This window comes from Melitaea cinxia, chromosome 23 (genome assembly GCF_905220565.1).
Source record: "Melitaea cinxia chromosome 23, ilMelCinx1.1, whole genome shotgun sequence".
In the NCBI taxonomy this organism is placed as follows: domain Eukaryota; kingdom Metazoa; phylum Arthropoda; class Insecta; order Lepidoptera; family Nymphalidae; genus Melitaea; species Melitaea cinxia.
In genome coordinates this window covers 6,519,500-6,531,011 of record NC_059416.1, presented here as the reverse complement: position 1 = coordinate 6,531,011, position 11,512 = coordinate 6,519,500, and the positions used below count along the sequence as shown (strand labels likewise).

Here is an 11,512-nt window from a genome sequence, read left to right as displayed (position 1 = left end):
TTTCAGATATCGAGATACGAGGGTACATTCTGAATAGATTTTTAGAAAGGCGTTAAAAGTAGGCTTATTTTTTTACAGGTTCTTCTGACTACAGAATACATTTTCGAAACATACCATAAAAGTCTCAATATACATCAAATCGTCTTTGTATCAAGGAGGATGTTACAAAGTCGTGCTACCATCGTATGAATACAAAGTTGAATATTTTTACATTGTTTTAACTTCATATCAATTTTCAGGTTTTCTTCTTTTTTAGTTAGTACGAAATATAACTGTAGGTAGGTCTACGAACTCTTATGGCTAGCTTAACCGGGATTGTATTCAACACTCGCAGAAAGTAAGTAGATCTTTGTAGTATCAGTACCAGCTTACCACAAGATCGATGAAAGAGAAGAAAGCCAAATTTTCTTGCCATTTTTCACCTCTTAGTTCTCTTCTACATTCTAATTTCTAAGTTAGAATTACATTCGTGGTACCAAATGTATGTAGTGATAATTTAATATCAGATGAATTCTGAGTAAGCTGTCAGATCAGGTGGACCTGTTGTACTCTGAATGAATTCACAGGGGCTGCTTTATTTATTATATTATGTTATGGTTAGTGGTTGTTTTGGGTCAAATATTATGTACTTATCGCATTAGGTAATAAACCTGTAATGGTAGTGTATTTATGGCAATAAATAAATAAATGTTACTACTTAAAGAATATTGATAAAAACTACAGTTTATTTAGATATTCTTTACATGCGTAATTAACAATTAATATAAATGTAGTCTTACAAATAATCCACGTGTGTTGCGTAGCCTGGCGTCACTGGTACTTGAGTTTTCTTCAAGTTCAGTTTTGGTGGTAAGTTATTCTGAAAATAAAAAATTGCTTTTATATCTTAAAATCAACTACATCTAGTATCATATATATAGTATATCTAAAAAAAATAGTTGAAATTATTTTATTATTTATTATCATTAATAAGCAGAGCTTCTAAGGAAGTGCCATGATGAGAACGGATAAGTCGGCAGTGCGCTTATGATGTTACTATTGTTACAGATATATTTATTTATTTATACTCAATGTACACCGAAATACACACACATATAAAGAAAGATAAAATACAAGTTGTATAAAGGCGATCTTATCGCTAAATAGCGATTTCTTCCAGATAACCTTTGGGTACTGGACTCGATATAGTAGCAGCGGTTAGAGGTGTGCAAAAATTAAGGAGGAAAAATCTTTATCAAATAATCTTGAAACTTTGCACACGTACCGACGGATCGATGACAATGCAATAATTCAATAATAGTATCCCAATATCCTTATTAGGACTACCAAGATTAATAAATGCTTTCGTGGATCCCCTGTAAGGAAGTAAAATAGAGCTAACGCGCGATCTGCGCATGCCCGCAGTTTCGGACTTACCCTTTCGCTCGGGCACTCGGCACAGCACAACGGAAGCAGATACTTTTTCAGGCTAGTTGCATTTTTACCTTTATTCCTTACTAGCTGTTTCCCGCCCGCTTCGCGTGGCGTAAGTTCGTGGATTCGCTCCGCGCGGAATAGTTATTCTTTTATTGTTTATATTAATGATGAAAATAAATAAAGTTTCTAAAATAAAAGTAGCGAAATCGAACTAAAAAATAAAAAATAAATTATAGTTTAAAAAGACTAAAAGACCACGCTTTTATAGCTAATCGAACTAAAATGTAGAATATAATTTTTAATTACAAAGAGTTTATATTACAGTAGTAGAAAATCGAACAATCAATCATAATTAATTACTTCCAATTAAATTATAATAAAATTTAAGTTATTAAGAGAATAATTCAATTCAGAGTAAAAAGCTTCAGGTACTTGATAATATTAAATGTAACGATTATTCTACTTGCAACTATCTATGTGTGGAGAGTTATAAAAACATAGTAAAAAGTTATGAAAAATATAGTAGTATGCAGCGTGGCTTTTTAGTTTTTTTTTTTAAATTATAATTTTTTTTAGGGCTGATTATACTAAGCTTTTAGGATTTTCTTTTTAAGTAAGCTTTATAACGGAAAATTGTTTTTAATATAATACGAACGATTGACTTGGTTGATTGAAGATTAGCGTGTTTTTATAATATATAGTAATCAGTGTACTTCTTACGGACTTTTCTGTATAAAATGACAAAGGCAGTCTAATAAAACCGAAGAAGACTCGCAAAAATATATCATATATTATGTAATTTTAATTACGTAAAGATTCAACGAACCAAGGTCACTCAAGATCGAAATAAGCTCGTAGGAATCGTGTCAAGAGTTTTACAACGGCAATTGGACACATAGCTTAAGTGGCGCTACTTATACCCGGGCGCTGTCCCTGAGGGGTACTTACTACAACTTATTACTCGAAGCAGCCATTTACGTTACGATAAACGTAGCCGATGATTTACGTTCCGTGATCGTATTACTTTCATTTCAAATGCATGTGCTCTCTAACATAAAGAAGTTGATTGTCATCACATGCATAACTTTTTATATTAATTATTATTTATTTATTCTTAAAATTTTGCTTTCGGTGTTCGCTTACGGTGTGTGCAATACAAGATGTACCAAGACGATCTTATCGCTAAAGAGCGATTTCTTCCAGATTACCTTTGGGTATAGGACACGATACAGTAACAGCGGTTAGAGAAGTATGCACATATTAAGAAGGAAAGAAAAAAATCAATAATAAAAGTACCCAAATGATATAATAATTATACTTAACAAGCCTTTATCATTTTTTTTTTTAATTCCGAAAAGAACCTAAAAGTCGTAAACTTTTAGTACTGTCTTTAGAACGTTTTCACGAATGCAATCAAGCACACGTATCTACCTTTTACTATGCTATTGCGAATATTGGATTGGCAGATATCGTCAATTTTTCTTAAAAGAAAATGGATAATTCTTTTACAAATATATATAGTTAGTATACCTGTCTAAGTTTTGCGTGACTTTGAACCTAGTCCTTAAAACTCATTTTTCTTACAATTAATTTCAATTTTTTATAAATTGTTACAAAATGTGAAAAATGTAGATATTTATTTTATATAGGCAAATATTTATTTTTTATAAGCAAATATAAATGTTGAATAAAATTGTAAATGAGATAAAAAGCAAGTCCTCTCTGATAAAATAATGTACAATCGTTCAATGTCACTGAAATGTCTTATCAGCTTACAGATTTCTTTATAATGGATGAACATTATTTAAATATTTCATTCAAGTAAAAATTATTCTATTCATTTTTTCTGTATATATATACAGAAAAAATCTCTTGAGAGTATTCTTACGTAGAATTTATATAATTATAATAATTAGGTGCTTGTTACAAGCTGCGACGCTGGAGAGACTCTAACACAGCCCAGTTCTCGATAGAATCGAAGGCTTTCTCATAGTCCACATACGCATCACATCCAATTCTTCAATCATCATGATTTGTTTTATGATTGACCCGGAAATTTCTTCGAAAATCACAAACTATCGTATAAAAATCTTTATACCATAATAACTTCATGACGAAACACCTGAGATAAGAAGATTATAAATTTATGTAATAAGTTTGTTTTTGAAATGTTATGAAAAACCCATATTTATCAACTTTTATTGAGGAATTTTATCTCTCGACATTGGCTATGTTATCCGTATTCGCATGGTAAAGATAATGAGATCTATAAATTTAAAAATCGATAAGAATTTTAAAGACTTTATTTTAACAACATAAATATTGATAAATTATTCGTATAAATAATATGCTTCCTTTTACTACATCATCATTGCAGCCTTTACAGTCCACTACTGGACATAGGCCTCCACAAGTTTACGCCAAAAATAGCGTGAACTCATGTGTTTTGCCCATAGTCACCACGCTGGGCAGGCGGGTTGGTGACCCTGTGACGTTGGTGGTACTACATATGTAGGCGTAAATTATATTATATATTATTGTTGTATTTAAGTATATAAGTAGGCTGAACTGATAGGCTGAAGTTAATTTGTTTTTTTTTTGTTTTTTATATCACTAGGTCGGCAAATAAGCGTACGGCTCACCTGATGGTAAGCGATTACCGTAGTTTATAGACACCTGCAACACCAGAAGCATCGCAAGCGCGTTGCCGACCCAATCCCCAATCCCCCCAGGAGCTCTGGTCACCTTACTCACTAACAGGAACACAATACTGCTTGAAAACAGTATTATTTAGCTGTGATCTTCTGTAAGGTCGAGGTACTACCCCAGTCGGGCTGCTCCATATTTTGAGCAGGAAATTCCTGCTGTGCCCTACCTCAGTTAAAAAAAGTTTGTTTCTTGTGATGTATATAATATTATATAAAAGCCGATAAAGCATATTATTCAGGGCAGGATTACATAGTTAATAAAGATGTGTGGACTTAGTGACGCTGTATTTCATGCAATATTACTAATTTTGACTGAAACACAGTTTATATGTATATTTTTTTCAAAAGAGTAACTGCGGAGTTTCTTGCCGTGCTTGAAAGTACTCTTTGGGCCTATTTGAATGGAGTTGTTTTTGATTTTGATTTTCTTGAAACACACTACATGTTCACAAGGTTACTGTTACGGATTCTATATGCTAATTCTTACATTACTATATCACTGCAAACCTATGATGTCATTTCTTATTTAACAAGCATAGGTTTTTTTGACAGCAGAATATAACTGCAACTAATTTATTTTGTTCCACTGCTATCTCGAATTCTCATTTGTCTAAATGTCGAGTTTTTATATTAAAAATAATTAATTTTAAGTATAAAATAACCAAATGTAGCATTATTTTATTTTTAATGACTTCTAAGTTTCAAAGGCATACCTACTTTTAATTTAAAAGGTTCCCTCTTCGGTTATTAAAGATATTTATTCGTTTTTATCGATCACAGTTTAAATCACTTCGATCGGTAGTATGTCATTTTATGTCAAATATATGTCTATTTAATGAGATATATTTATTGTTATTGAACCTCACGTCATGCCATGACTCGAGGCGTTATTATGTAACTAAAAATATCAACTTCTGAAACTGTCTATCTAAGTAAGTAATTCCTATATAAAATAGTTATGTTAGCGCCGTCTACAAAGACTTATTCAAAGTATTCAAAAGCACCCTTAAGATAAATTGTATAAAAAATGAACGAAGTTAAAACTGAGCTCAAATGGCGCAGACCTGATAAATGAATCGGACAGGTCTAATTTGATAAATGATATCGAAGACCCGTCTGTAAACTTCACAATGAAATTACTACTTTCTATATTAACTTAATTTACCGTTGTATTATTAAATAAAAAATTTTGTACAAACGTGCACGTCTCCAAGTTTTATTTATTAGATAATTAATTATTGAGATTACCACTCATAAAAATACAATTTATATATTTTCGTTTAGTAAACAATTGCGTTACTAGCACAAAGATAAAAATAATCCTGAAAATTTTACTTTAACGCGATGCACTTTCAGTTCTGGAAGATACTTATCATACCGGATGAAAGCAGATTAACATGTCGTAATATATTATTAACATGTAAATAAAAAAAAGCAGTCAAGTGCGAGTCGGACTCGCGCACCAAGTGTCCCGTACAAACAAAATTATTAAAAGTATTATTATTATATGATGTAACTAAAAATTTATGCTTTTCGCAATTTTTCTTTTATTTGTGTTATAAGCTTCGTAACAAATTTCTAAATTCTTGAATTCACGGGAAGTACCCTGTAGGTTTTGATTCCCTTTCGAGTGTCGAATATAAACGGCTGTATCCTTTAAGTGCGTTGGCTTAGTAGTTTGATTTTTTCACAGCTCTAAGGGACAGTAGACAGTAGTAAATACTCATATTTGATATGAATTTTTGCTGAATTGCTGTGTGGCTACGGCACCAAAGAATTTAGCCACCCCCTCTCTTCCCGTGGGTGTCGTAAGAGGCGACTAAGGGATAATAAGGTTCCACAACCACCTTGGAACTTAAGAAGCCGACCGATGGCGGGATAACCATCAAACTGCTGGCTTTGAAATACACAGGCCGAAGACGGGCAGCAGCGTCTTCGGTGCGACAAAGCCAGTACTGCGGTCACCAACCCGCCTGCCCAGCGTGGTGACTATGGGCAAAACACATGAGTTCACGTTATTTTTGGCGTAAGCTTGTGGAGGCCTATGTCCAGCAGTGGACTGTATAGGCTGTAAAGAGAGATATGAATTTTAGCTTAATACCTCCACGAGTTCCTGAGAAAAAGGGTCTTGACAGACAGACGGACAACAAAATGATCCTATAAGGGTTCAATTTTTTTCTTTTGAGGTATGAAACCCTAATAATATTAAGTAAAAACCACTCTCGACTGCCTGTATGAAATTTCTTTGAGTATGTGTGTCAGCTCCGACGCGTGCCCGGAGTAAACTCCACACACTTCTTAAGAACGTTTGCCGTGATAAATAGAAATTAATATGTTCTATTACAAAAAAAGGATTGTGTGGTTTCATGAAACCACGATGCAAATGAAACTTAAGTGAATAAAAACATTTACATTAATACACCGATCAAAACACAAATACCGCGGAAAACTTGCACAAATAAGTGAGAATATAAATACTACACGGTCAGCTGATGCGAGCTATGGAGGCCGCCATATTGGCGTTAGCTGCTCTGCCATGCGCCTTTCACTTTATCCCTACTCCGCAGTCACCGTGTTGTGTCGTGCGACATGCGATAGATGAACGAAAACTTTTGGGGCGATAGAATAAAAGTTTCACCTTAATTAATCAAAAAATAAAACAAAAAACTCAAAATCAAAACACAAATTGATTTTTATTAGGTATACCTATCTCTTGGTACAGCTGAATTCTCAGCATCTCTACTATTTCATTGTTTGACACGATTCCACTCCCCATTCATTTCAATAGCGATTTTATATCATTTCTTAAGAAGCAAACTCCAGTATGAATAATTTAAATATATTCACAAACGTCGAATACATTTCGATCTCAACACGCTCTAAATAACTTAATACTGTTACAAAAATCTTCTCAACCTGAGTTTAAAAAAAGCGATAGCGTTGACGATATTTGAAAACGTAATGTAAATCGTCTGAAAGGCTGTCAAATAATTTATTTATTTACAACTGGGTTTTAAGCGATATTGATCCTGTTTCAGCACTGACTTTTTGCTCTCAGATTATTTTGAAACGACTTCCAAAAAGGAGGAGTTCATGAGAGACCTACGTTATATTACTTGTTGATGTAATCGAAGTCAGTTTGATTGTAAGTAAAGGAGTTATTGTCAGTTTCAATAACACTTGTTACAATGTATATGTGTTAAGGCGGATTTATATTTGACAGACGTGTCGTATCGTGTCGCATCAGAACAGAATCGATATTATACATTTTATATTATGACATGTTTACATTTATGTGTTGTGTCATGTCGTGATGGCTTCTGATGTGTTGCATCAGAACCGACTCCGATTCGCGTCAGTAGCGGGTTTCGGGGGGTGCTGAAACGGCGCCATCACGACACGTCAGATTAAATCGTCGTAAACAGTGTTGTGTAATGACGCATTAGCATCGCTTGTGTATTTACGTGAATTGTAAAATAATAGTTTATTTGGCACTTAAAAATGGGTGAAAATTGAAATTGTACGACAATATAATGTTATTTATAATATAAACAATATAATACATTTGTCTATTGATTGAGTGAATTCAAAATCTCCTTCTCTTTCTTTCTTTTTTTAAAAGAGTTGCGAGCATTAAAAATTGAATATCTTCTTCAAAATCTGAATCTGAATCCGATGACTCATAGAAGAACATTTCAAACGTTTGATCTTTTCTAGAGCTGCGGCTGTATTGATTCAAAATATCGTTCTGATGCGTCATAACACGACATAATAATGTAAACACTAGCCGTCACGTCATGACACGACACGACACGACACTCAAATATAAATCCACCTTTAGGTATGTCGATTAAAAATGTTATCAAAATTTATTTAGCTACTGAATTTAATAGCACACACACTTCAGCCTATCGCAGTCCACTGCTGGGCAAGTTCGCGCCAAAAATGGCGTGAACTCGTGTGTTTTGCCTATAGTCACCACGCTGGGCAGACGGGTTGGTGACCGCAGGGCTGGCTTTGTCGCACCGAAGACGCTGCTGCCCGTCTACGGCCTGTGTATTTCAAAGCCAGCAGTTGGATGGTTATCCCGCAATCGGTCGGCTTATTAAGTTCCAAGGTGGTACTGGAAATGTGTTATCCCTTGGTCGCCTCTTACGACACCCACGGGAAGAAAGGGGGTGGTTATATTCTTTAATTCTGTAACCACACAGCACGATTTTAATCAACTGCATGCTAACTACGTGCTGTAAATTGTACTTAAACGTTTCAAAAGCACTTAACTCCTTAATACGCTAAGATCTTTTTTCTATGATTATTTTATTAAAAATCTGACTTACTGCACTTAATCACGAGAAGTTACCTACGCCTTGGCATTTCTAAAAAATATGAGTGTTTTAATATAACATTTTAATTTAATATTTTCTTAAAGTCGTAAATATTCTTAAACGTTACGTAAACATAACTAGATATTCTTGTAATGTAGGAATAATATTGCTGCCAAATTGGGAACTACTCAGTAACTATTTCGTATATGTTAGGACTGTTGTCTATATGTATGTTCTTACTACGTTGTTCTTACTACGATGAAAAGTGTTTTTGTTTACGTCTGTTTCCAATGAATGCGACATTTGCTTTCCGTCCCAAGCTAGATATACAATGTTTTTTTTTCTAGTACCTACCTGATTGCAAGATGCTGAAAACATATTCATGCAGTTCTTACAAATTAACATCTATTAACACATTTTTAATTAGACGCTCTAAGCGAGCGTAGTGTAAATAATATTAAAATTAACGAGTAAAACTCACCTAAACTACTTAGTTATTCTGAACAACGCAAAACGAAGACTAACAAGATTATGAAACTTCTAGCAACTGATACAATACTTAATGACTTATTTATAGTCAATTTCCATGTAAAATGCATCGAGGAAGCACTATAATATAATGTGACTGCTTCAAATGTAAATAGCATCGTGAGGCAGTAGTGTATAGAATACATGTCCAAAGACAAGGCAAGGTCGTTGACACAATGATTTCACGTTTATCAATTGTTTTTTGTATGTGTCAATTATCGCTTATGATGTTGAAAAATTAAACAAACACGCGTAATCCCGCCCGTAATAAATAGTAATATATGACATTCTTATGTCAACTTTATACATTTACGTATATTGAATTAACAAACAATGGGCTATTGATTCTAGAAATATGAACTTTGTATATTGAAATGTTTCGTATTTTCAAGCAATGTACAAAAAGTAATTGAATAAGAAAGAATTCGTTTGACGATATATATTAATTAAAATTATAATGTTTTAGTTACATAAATATATCACACATCACAGCAGCCTTTCGCAGTCCACTTATGGACATATTCCTCCACAAGTTCACGCCAAAAATGGCATGAACTCATGTGTTTTGCCCATAGTCACCACGCTGGGCTGGCGGTTTGGTGACGGCAGGGCTGGATTTGTCGCACCGAAGACGCTGATGCCTGTCTTCGGCCTGTGTATTTCAAAGCCAGAAGTTGGATCGTTATCCCCCCATCGGTCGGCTTTTTAAGTTCCAAGGTAATGGTGGAACTGTGTTATCCCTTAGTCGCCTCTTACGACACCCACGAGAAGAGAGGGGGTGGCTATATTCTTTGATGCCGTAACTACACAGCATAATATAGACAATAAAGTTATTATTGCGTGTCGTTTACGACGTTTGGACACGTAAATAACATTATATTCATATAAACTGTGCTATATGATAAAAATTCAAGAACTAACAAAAAATTCAAAGAGAATATTAATGCAACTTTTTAATATCACCTTCTTCTTATCCAAGATGAGAAAATATATTTGTATGGCTAAATAAATAAATATCTTACAGCTCGAAATCGTACCCACTAGAAACAGCGTCAACGATCTAGTCAAATGGATAGGGTATCTGATACTAGTTTAAAAAATGTTTTCTTTACTACTTACAAAGTATAAGTATCTTAGTACACAACACTTTTTCATGACTCTTAGAATACACGTTATAAGAGAAAATTCAACTAAATTTATGATCAGATATATTCTAGGTATATCTAGTTAGAATCAAACGCAAATTTTTATTAATGTATGAATATTTTGCATACAAAGATTCGAAGACTTGTTCAACTTTTGTTAACAGACGGCTTTTGAGAAGTTCAGATATCTAGGGGTTTGAGCTTTGTAGTTTTCGAAAACTTTGTACGAGTTGTGTTTTACAAGTAATAGTTAAATCAGTTTTATATTTTAGCCATTTTAGTTGTATTTGCAAATATTTTTATCTTTTTTTGTGTTTTTGATTACTTCGTATTTTTTTTATCTTGAAAATTATTTAATCAGACCCCTATTATATTGAAAATAAATCGAAATAAAATAAAATTCAGTCCTAATATAAAAACATATTAAATTGTAAAGTGAAATGTTCAAAGAAATATATAATGGAAATACAAAAATCTACTTGTACAAAATCAAATATATTAAGCGGATGACCCTTCTAACATCCTCTTGTTTAAGGTTTGAAGCCGCGAGTAAATGGCGCAAATATGTAATGGGTAGAATTTATTTGCGCACGTTTATTCGTGCAAATAAATCATAAACCATTATGATTGCGATTGCATGTCATAGCGAATATATGTCCCATTTCACAAATCATTATAAATTAAAAACGTAATAAATTAATGGGTTTATGTAACTTTTATTGGCTTTATGGTATACTAGACGCCTAGACGGTTTTGCCCGTTTCAAACTTCAATTCTTGTTCTGAACAAATTACACAATGATACATAAAAACGGCAATGTTTTATGCGTCTTCCGTATAATATAGAGCTGTAAGCTAAGTGATTCCCTGTTCTCATTCTTAGTTAACTCCTCTTTTCCTCTATCCCGTTAGTCATTAATGCATTTGTGGGTCTTATTATCAGGCTCCAGTTCATTGCTGATTACGATAACTTTCCATTTCATCGTTATCGTCAAAACCAGACTTATCCCAGAACGCCTACTCAGTATCTACGTGGCGTAACCGGCGACTTTAACTTCAACTCTTGATTTACTGGCTTTCAATAGTGCCAAAAAATGACTTCATTGAAACAAAAAAAAAAATCAAAATTATTATAAATATATTGACATTTCTTAACATTTCCTTAAATCTAACATCCAATACATCTTAACGAAAACCATTACATCTTATTACAATGACGCGACGAATATCCTCCAGAAATTTGACATCGATATCCTAGTAAATGTCGTATACTAATTTATTAATATAATATTGATTAGATTATGATTTCAGTAGCTTATCATACATTTGACTTGTTGTTCAATTTACAAAATGTGTCGTAAGTAGACGCATGTTCTGCCCCGTTATCGTCG

The 11,512-nt window shown here is 33.3% G+C and overlaps 1 long non-coding RNA gene across 1 annotated transcript; it reads right to left on the bottom strand.

Annotated features, from left to right (window-relative positions):
• Window positions 1-702: 702 nt before the first annotated feature.
• Window positions 703-9,031, bottom strand: LOC123665275. The gene is made up of 2 exons (XR_006745023.1): window positions 8,931-9,031; window positions 703-859 (listed from the first exon to the last, which is right to left on the bottom strand). It is a non-coding gene; the product is annotated as an uncharacterized LOC123665275 (long non-coding RNA).
• Window positions 9,032-11,512: the final 2,481 nt, after the last annotated feature.